Genomic DNA, 9134 nt, shown 5'->3' on the forward strand with positions numbered 1-9134 from the left:
GGTATTGAAGATAGCTCCCACAGGAAAGCAGCTGCAAATGTGACACCGTGCTGGCTGATAGACTACATGGGGACCTACTTACTACTGTAGCTGGGGTCTGCCTTCCTGCTTTCTTGTAGCTCCCATATTCAGTGGTATACCTTAACAGACAAAATGTATTTCATTCAATGGGAGCTGAACAGAAAAAGTGTGGTATTGAAGGTAGCTCCCACAGGAAAGCAGCTGCAAATGTGACACCGTGCTGGCTGATAGACTGCATGGGGACCTACTTGCTACTGTAGCTGGGATCTGTCTTCCTGCTTTCTTGTAGCTCCCATACTGAGTGGCATAACTTAACATCCACATGTATTTTGTCAAAGGCAGCTCGGGATAAAAAGTGTGGTATTGAAGATAGCTCCCACAGGAAAGCAGCTGCAAATGTGACAAGGTGCTGGCTGTTACACTGCATGGGGACCTACTTAATACTGTAGCTGGGGTCTGCCTTCCTGCTTTCTTGTAGCTCCCATATTCAGTGGTATACGTTAACAGATAAAATGTATTTTATTCAATGGGATCTGAACAGAAAAACTGTGGTATTGAAGATAACTCCTGTCGCTATTGAGAGACGGAGACGCAACTTGATGCAAGCAAGGTGTCTGTTTTATTATTCACAAACAGCATATTTATATACTCCCAAAGCCAGCGTGTCACACGCTGATTGGTACAATCAACCAATCATCTCATACACATCTCAGAAGCTGAGCTCCTGATAGGCTAATAAAAAACATACGACCCTGCCAAGAGATTATTATGTTGCAAGACTAGATAAGTTTCAAAGTTTGCTTAACAGGGTCCTAAGATCCTATTGCTAAACAGAATGTTCTTATCTGTAACCACAAGTTCCTGTTCTTCTGTATCAACTTCTGCATGTTGTAATTTTCCACTGTCCTCAATACTTCTTCATACTGACACAACAAGCCCAAAGGCCAAAGCTAACTTTATGTCTTACAATATATACAATCACTAATATTCCACAAGCTCAAATAACTTTTATCTCCACATAGCCCACATCTCCCCCTTTTTGTTTTTAAGCATCGTCTGCTTCCCAAGGTTTGCGTCCGACTAGTTCAAGGACATTTCGTTTCACTAGCTCTTCTGTAATGGGAGCTTTCGTCAGGTCTTGCTGTTGTACAAAAAGAATCTTATTGACAGAGGCAGCTAAAGATTTTTGTAAACACTGCAAAATACATGGAATCATTACCAATAATATACAAACTACTAAAAGAATCAAAACTCCTTGTTTAAGTAAGTCTTTCAGCCAACCCGTAATTCCCCAAGATGCCAACCATCCATCAAATCCATCCACTCCTTCTTGTACATTGTGAATCCTTTCTCGCAGCTCTGCAATTTGCTTATGAATACTCACAGAATGATCGGACAGATTCATACAACACATCCCTTCAAATTCCTGACATCCATGTCCATGGGCTAACAAAAGAAAATCTATAGCGGCACGATTTTGTAATACGGCATGTCGCAAGCTATCTACATCTTGGGCTAGTCCTGACAAGATGTCAGAGGTTGTATTAAACTCTTTAACCGCCCAACATGCTAATTTTTTCATGTTCCTCCAATTACCTGCGGCCTGTTACGTTCTGATAATACATTAATAAGTTTAATGTTTTTTTATCACCATTTTGGGCTAAAAACCTTTTCCATCCATCACCAAAATAAACTACTCCAGTCCCATTAACAGGTAAAATTGTGGGGCTCATCCCGGAACAGTTCGCGCGATTTGAAATATTCTGCCATTCCCCTTGTGGAGGGAAGGAGCCCCAGAGCTCTAGCTCTTGAAATGGTAATGGGTTGGAGATATTGAGCATCTGGATTAATCCTTGCTGAAACATAGCTCCTTGTTCTACGGGCCAGTAGCTACTCTTTATACACTCTCCTCGACTATTATCTGTTCGCCATTGCCAATATGTGCTATTAAGGTTATTCGACAAATCAGAGTTATTCACATAACCTAAAAAATCATCCAGGTTTACATATGGATAACCAATTAAACATGTTCTAAACGGATCACCAACTTGTGCCAGGGACAGACAAAAGTCTGTAGTCCCGGTGCGATTGGCCCATGTGAGCCATACATTAGCACGAGGGTCGACATGGTGCAAATCAAATCTTGCCGTTATGCTCACGGCCATGCTCATAATAATTGCAACTATTCCTTTGCCCATGTCTTTAACTAAAGATCCAACAGTTACACAGTCTTCAATGGGGATACTAAAGTTCCTGCTTATTGATTTTCAAAATTGATGTCATTCAGGAGCGGTGTTCTCATCTTCGCTCACCGATTCCAAGGTGTCTTCCGCTGACCGCTGCTGTAATGTCTCTCTAAAGGGTCTCACCCTTTTTGCTGGAATCCAACGAGGACCTCTTTCTGTGGAGACACAAGCATAACCTCTGCCCCATGTAATGAGGGGATAGGGTCCCATTATCTTACCTGATTCTGGATCTCAAACCAAAACGGGCGGCTTCACCCTGGGCTCAAAGAATTTGTTTGTACAAAAATGTCGAACTACCGGAGGATTATTATCTAACAAAGAACAATTCAAAAAATTAAAAACATATAAGGCTTTCTGTAATCTCTCTCCTGGTGTGTCAGTTCCTACTCCCCCTTTTTGTTTTTGTAATAGCCGCTTGAGGGTCTGATGGGAACGCTCTATCAGAGCTTGACCCGTTGGGGAGTGAGGAATGCCGGTGGTATGTGAAATTCCCCAAGATACAAAAAAGTCAGTTAGGGATTTAGAAATATATGCGGGACCATTGTCTGTTTTTATCCGGGAGGGCACTCCCAGGGTGGCAAAAGCACACATTAGATGTTTGCGAACATCTCGTACCTTTTCTCCGGCATGACAAGAAGCAAACAGCATTCCAGAAAATGTATCAATCGAACAGTGAATATACTTCAAACGCCCAAATTCAGCAAAATGGGTAACATCTGTTTGCCATAATTGAAGGCTTTGCAAACCCCTGGGATTAACCCCTCCTGCTATCGAAGGAAAAGAGTGTCTTTGACAGTCGGGACAAGTGGCAATAATACTATTAGCCTGCTGAGGCGTAAGGTTAAACTGTCGTTTTAGGCCTCCGGCATTTTGGTGAAAAAAAGAATGGCTAAGTCGAGCTTGTGCTAAACGGTCAGGTAACACCTGTACAGGTAACGTGAGCATATCCGCCTGTCGGTTTCCTTCAGCAATAAACCCAGGTAACGAAGTATGGGATCTAACATGCATAATAAAATAAGGATGATGGCGAGAGTTTAAAAGAAAGATAAGTTCTTGTAACAAAATAAATAAAGCGACATGAGAAACATCACGGAGTACCGAGGCTTCTGCTCGTTGAACAATTCCTGCAACATAAGCAGAGTCAGTGACTACATTGAGAGGAATAGACCATTTCCGAAAGGCACGAACCACAGCCGACAACTCTGTTATTTGAGGAGAGCCCTGCACAGTTTCTATGTCAGAGTCCCAACGTCCAGACTTATCGTTCCACCAAAGAATGACAGACCTGTGGGTTTTTCCCGATCCATCTGTAAAAACAGTAAAGGCCTGTAGAGGCTGATCACTTCTTTTTGGTATCGGCAACAGATGGAAGTCGACATGTAACAGTTTATGAGAAGGTGGATGCGAGGTGAGTTGTCCTGCATAGTTGGCCAAAGCTATCCCTAGAGCGTCCAATTGTTGTAATAACCATTGCAAATAAACTGCTGTCACTGGCAAACAAATAAGGGTAAAATCTGTCCCTGCCAGAGTCAACAGTCTCTGCCGGGCCTTGATGACAAGGGATGCAAACATTTCATGCTGTGTCGAGATAGTTTTTGTTGCTTGATTGGGTAAAAAAACCCACTCAATAGCCAATAAAGGGTCCGGTTTCTGGTCATCCCACTGGAAGATTAACGCATGAGGCTGCTGCACAGGGTTTAGAATGATGAGTTGAAAAGGCAACTCAGGTGCATACCGCTGCGCTTGTCTGCTGGTAATTGCTGTGGCAACCTTTTGTAACGCATTCATAGCTGCATTGTCAAGGCTTCGTGGAGCACACAAGTTTGTATCTCCTCTAAGCATTTGGAACAATGGATTCAAATCTGTATTTGTAATACCAAGTAAAGGCCGCACCCAGTTAATTGTTCCCAACAGCTTCTGTACGTCATGCAAGTTTTTTACATTAGCACGTATCTGTAAAGGTTGTGGAACAATAGTCTGAGTTCTGATATGCCACCCGAGATATTTCCAAGGTGGTAGTCTCTGTACCTTCTCTGGTGCAATACAGAGGTCTGCTGATTTGACGGCAGTCATGACAAGGGCTACGGCTTCCTCCATGACTTCTTGGCGCTGCGCTGCCACAAGAATGTCATCCATGTAATGATATATCAACACTTTAGGCATTGCAATCCTAACGGGGTTAAGTATCTTAGCTACAAACCATTGACATATTGTGGGGCTGTTCTTCGTTCCCTGTGGCAACACAACCCAATGATATCTCTGCAAAGGAGCCTGCATATTGATGCTAGGGACTGAAAAAGCAAATTTAGGGGCATCATCTGGATGCAATGGAATATTAAAAAAACAATCTTTAAGATCAATAACAGTTAAGTGCCAATCACGAGGAATCATAGTTGGTGATGGTAGCCCGGGCTGTAGGGCTCCCATGTCCTCCATAGCATCATTAATTTTTCTCAAGTCATGGAGCAAGCGCCACTTGCCAGTCTGTTTTCGGATAACAAAAATTGGCGAATTCCAGGGACTTGTAGAGGGAACAATATGTCCCTCAGAGAGCTGCTCTGCAACTAATTCTTGGAGGGCGTGAAGTTTTTCTATAGGTAGGGGCCATTGATCGACCCAAATAGAAGAATTAATCTTCCACGTTAATTTCAGGGTTCCACGCCCTGCAATGGCCCCACCTAAAAAGGCTTTTCAATAGTTTGAATAGACATACCCCACTGAGATAATACGTCACGTCCCCATAAAACCATAGGGACAGGTAGAACAAATGGTTTAACAGAAGCTGTTTGACCGCTTGAGTCCTGAATCTGAATCAAATCAGAGCTTTGCCGACTAGTTCCATAGCCCCCTATTCCGGCCAGCGCCTGAGAAACATTTGCCAGCGGCCACTGTGGGGGCCACTTGGCTTGAGAAATAACCGTAACATCAGCCCCTGTATCAATAATTCCACTCAAAAACACTCGGTGATCCCCGCGAACTAGAGTACAGCGGCACATGGGGCGCTTCTGGGTGATAGATTGGACCCATAAAATCTCAGACACTCCTGTAGAGCCAAAAGCTTCCTGTCTTTGTTTCGGCTGGCCATCAGACCGGGGGCTAATTGTCTTAGGGATTAAAATTAATTGCGCTATTTTACTATCTCTGGGTACAGTACAAGGTGGGAACGGAGTCCAGGCCATGATTTTAATTTCCGATTCGCTATCAGAATCAATTACTCCGGGTAATACAAAGAGACCCAATAGGGTAGCCGACGACCTCCCTATCAATAATGCTTGGGTCTGTGGTGGTAAAGGGCCAGTAACTTCAGTAGACAACAGGTGAACAGAGGAGTCAAGTAAAGTTACTGTGTGGGAGGTTGTCAGGTCCAAGCCGGCGCTTCCTGTGGTTGCTGGGCAGAGGTCAGAAACCCTCCGGTTTCCTGCCCTCCCCCCTGCGTACGGAGAGGCGCCGGGGTTGGTCGCGGAATTTGTGTCTGCACGCCCCGTGGATTCGCGTTCAGCTGTCGGTTTCCCTGTATGGGACGCCCATTCACATCAAATCTAGATTTGCATTGGTTCGCAAAATGCCATCCCTTTTTACATTTAGGGCAGACACTAGGTGCTGGAGGTCTCTTCCCTTGTCCAATGTCACGACAATCTCTTTTGATATGCCCTGGTTTCCCACAACCAAAGCAGTTTTGCCTTTCGTTACCTCCCCCAGGCCCCTTCATGGCTGCAAAAGCGGCGGCCATTGCTTCATATTTATGATCCATCGTGCCAATCCTGTTACAAGCCTCAATCATCTCAATTATCGTGGGGTTCTGATTTGGAAGCGATTTTAAGAGTTTTTTACAATCGACATTGGCGTTTTCTACTGCTAATTTCAACAATAAGATCTCCCGAGCTTCAGCATTATCTATTTGTCGGTCCAGAGCCTGCTTCAGCCTATCTATAAACTGCATATATGGTTCTCGAGGCTCTTGAGTGATATTAGTGAAGACTTTTTGAGGCTTTTGGGAATCAGGAACTTTCATTAAGGCTCTTCTCGCTTCCTCCCGGACCGCTTCTAAAGCGTCTCGGGGGATGTCTCTAGCCTGAGCGGCTGGGTCTGCGTGTTGCCCTGTCCCAGTAAGATGTTCCATAGTTAAAGCTGCTAAAGCGGCATTAGCGTGCCCCGCATACCCCAATAAAATTGTTTGTAGCCCTAACCTCCATTGAGATTCCCACATTGTATACTGAGTCGGGGTTAACAACAATCACACAAGAGATTTTAAATCATGCGGGGTCATGACATATGTATCAAATACAGAAGACAAAAGACTTACAAAATAAGGAGAAGACAGCCCATGCTCAGTGACCGTACGACGCAATTCCTTAATCACCGAAAAAGATAATGGTTCCCATTGAGCCGCCCCCCCCCTTCCTTGATAGATTACAGGAGCCACTATGGTTTGCGCTATTTCTAGTTCCCCTTCCTTTAGTGCTTGGCGCTTAATCTCTCCCCAAACATCATGGGGGCTAGGAGGGAACAGATCAGGCTCCTTTTCAGGGTCAATGGGTCCTGGATCAAAAGGATCATCCTCCGGTGGATAACCTGCAGCACAGGCTAACGGGGGTGGTGACAGAACCTGCGGGACTGGTACTGCTGAGGGCTGTGGAATTGGTGGTGCTGAAGCTGCCGAGGGCTGCACTCCCCCCTCTAAATCTCGCTGGCTCTGCTCCTGCGCCTTTATCGTCTCATAAATTAATCTCCACCGTGGGAGCATTCGTTGAGCCTCCTCATTTCCAGAAGTAGCTGCATCCCATAATTTTACCCCCACATCATCCCAAACATCTTGGGTGAAAATTGAAGAAGCAGTGACCGTGGGGATCTTAAACTGGACCCATTTAAGGATTAATTTAAGGTCCTGACCCGAAATGGTCTTTTTTCCATGCTTTTTAAACAAAGCTTTCATTAGTTCATAAACGTCTCTTTCAGGAGAACTTGTCTGATTCCCCATCTTTCAGTTTCCCGCAGCTCACCTCTCGTTCCAGACGGGGGCGATTAGCCGGCTTTTCCTGCTTCGTTTCAGCAGCTCCTTCAGTTCTGCGGGACTCGCAGCACGCCACCAGATAGGTGATTATCTGTCTCCGACGGACTCTTCACCAAGAATCACGTAGGGGTCACCATTTGCCGCGATTGAGAGACGGAGACGCAACTTGATGCAAGCAAGGTATCTGTTTTATTATTCACAAACAGCATATTTATATACTCCCAAAGCCAGCGTGTCACACGCTGATTGGTACAATCAACCAATCACCTCATACACATCTCAGAAGCTGAGCTCCTGATAGGCTAATAAAAAACATACGACCCTGCCAAGAGATTATTATGTTGCAAGACTAGATAAGTTTCAAAGTTTGCTTAACAGGGTCCTAAGATCCTATTGCTAAACAGAATGTTCTTATCTGTAACCACAAGTTCCTGTTCTTCTGTACCAACTTCTGCATGTTGTAATATTCCACTGTCCTCAATACTTCTTCATACTGACACAACAAGCCCAAAGGCCAAAGCTAACTTTATGGCTTATAATATATACAATCACTAATATTCCACAAGCTCAAATAACTTTTATCTCCACATAGCCCACAAGCTCCCACAGGAAAGGAGCTGCAAATGTGACACCGTGCTGGCTGATAGATTTCATGGAGACCTACTTACTACTGTACCTGGGGTCTGCCTTCCTGCTTTCTTGTAGCTCCCATATTCAGCGGTATACCTTAACAGACACATTTATTTTTTCAATGGCAGCTGAGGAAAAAAAGTGTGGTATTGAAGATAGCACCCACAGGAAAGCAGCTGCAAATGTGACACCGTGCTGGCTGATAGAATGCATGGGGACCTACTTACTACTGTAGCTCGTGTCTGCCTTCCTGCTTTCTTGTAGCTCCCATATTCAGTGGTATACCTTAACAGACAAAATGTATTTCATTCAATGGGAGCTGAACAGAAAAAGTGTGGTATTGAAGATAGCTCCCACAGGAAAGCAGCTGCAAATGTGACACCGTGCTGGCTGATAGACTTCATGGGGACCTACTTACTACTGTAGCTGGGGTCTACCTTCCTCCTTTCTTGTAGCTCCCATACTCAGTGGCATAACTTAACAGACACATGTATTTTTTCAATGGGAGCTGAACAGAAAAAGTGTGGTATTGAAGATAGCTCCCACAGGAAAGCAGTTGCAAGTGTGACACCGTGCTGGCTGCTAGACTGCATGGGGACCTACTTACTACTGTAGCTGGGGTCTGCCTTCCTGCTTTCTTGTAGCTCCCATACTCAGCAGTATAATTTAACAGACAAAATGTATTTTATTTAATGGGAGCTGAACAGAAAAACTGTGGTATGGAAGATAGCTCCCACAGGAAAGGAGCTGCAAATGTGACACCGTGCTGGCTGATAGACTGCATGGGGACCTACTGACTACTGTAGCTGGGGTCTGCCTTCCTGCTTTCTTGTAGCTCCCATACTCAGTGGTATACCTGAACAAACACATGTATTTTTTCAATGGGAGCTGAGGAGAAAAAGTGTGGTATTGAAGATAGCTCCCACAGGAAAGCAGCTGCAAATGTGACACCGTGCTGGCTGATAGATTGCATGGGGACCTACTTACTACTGTAGCTGGGGTCTGCCTTCCTGCTTGCTTGTAGCTCCCATATTCAGTGGTATACCTTAACAGACAAAATGTATTTTATTCAATGGAAGCTGCACAGAAAAACTCTGGTATTGAAGATAGCTCCCACAGGAAAGCAGCTGCAAATGTGACACCGTGCTGGCTGATAGACTGCATGGGGACCTACTTAATACTGTAGCTGGGGTCTGCCTTCCTGATTTCTTGTAGCTCCGATACTC

General features: G+C 44.7%; 1 long non-coding RNA gene across 1 annotated transcript; it reads right to left on the reverse strand.

The window, feature by feature from the left end:
- Nucleotides 1–617: 617 nt before the first annotated feature.
- On the reverse strand, nt 618–7444 carry LOC133629514 (uncharacterized). Its single transcript, XR_009821058.1, has 2 exons — nt 7268–7444; nt 618–2422 (listed from the first exon to the last, which is right to left on the reverse strand). It is a non-coding gene; the product is annotated as an uncharacterized LOC133629514 (long non-coding RNA).
- Nucleotides 7445–9134: the final 1690 nt, after the last annotated feature.

The sequence above is a fragment of the Colius striatus genome, unplaced genomic scaffold (genome assembly GCF_028858725.1).
Source record: "Colius striatus isolate bColStr4 unplaced genomic scaffold, bColStr4.1.hap1 scaffold_54, whole genome shotgun sequence".
Lineage (NCBI taxonomy): Eukaryota > Metazoa > Chordata > Aves > Coliiformes > Coliidae > Colius > Colius striatus.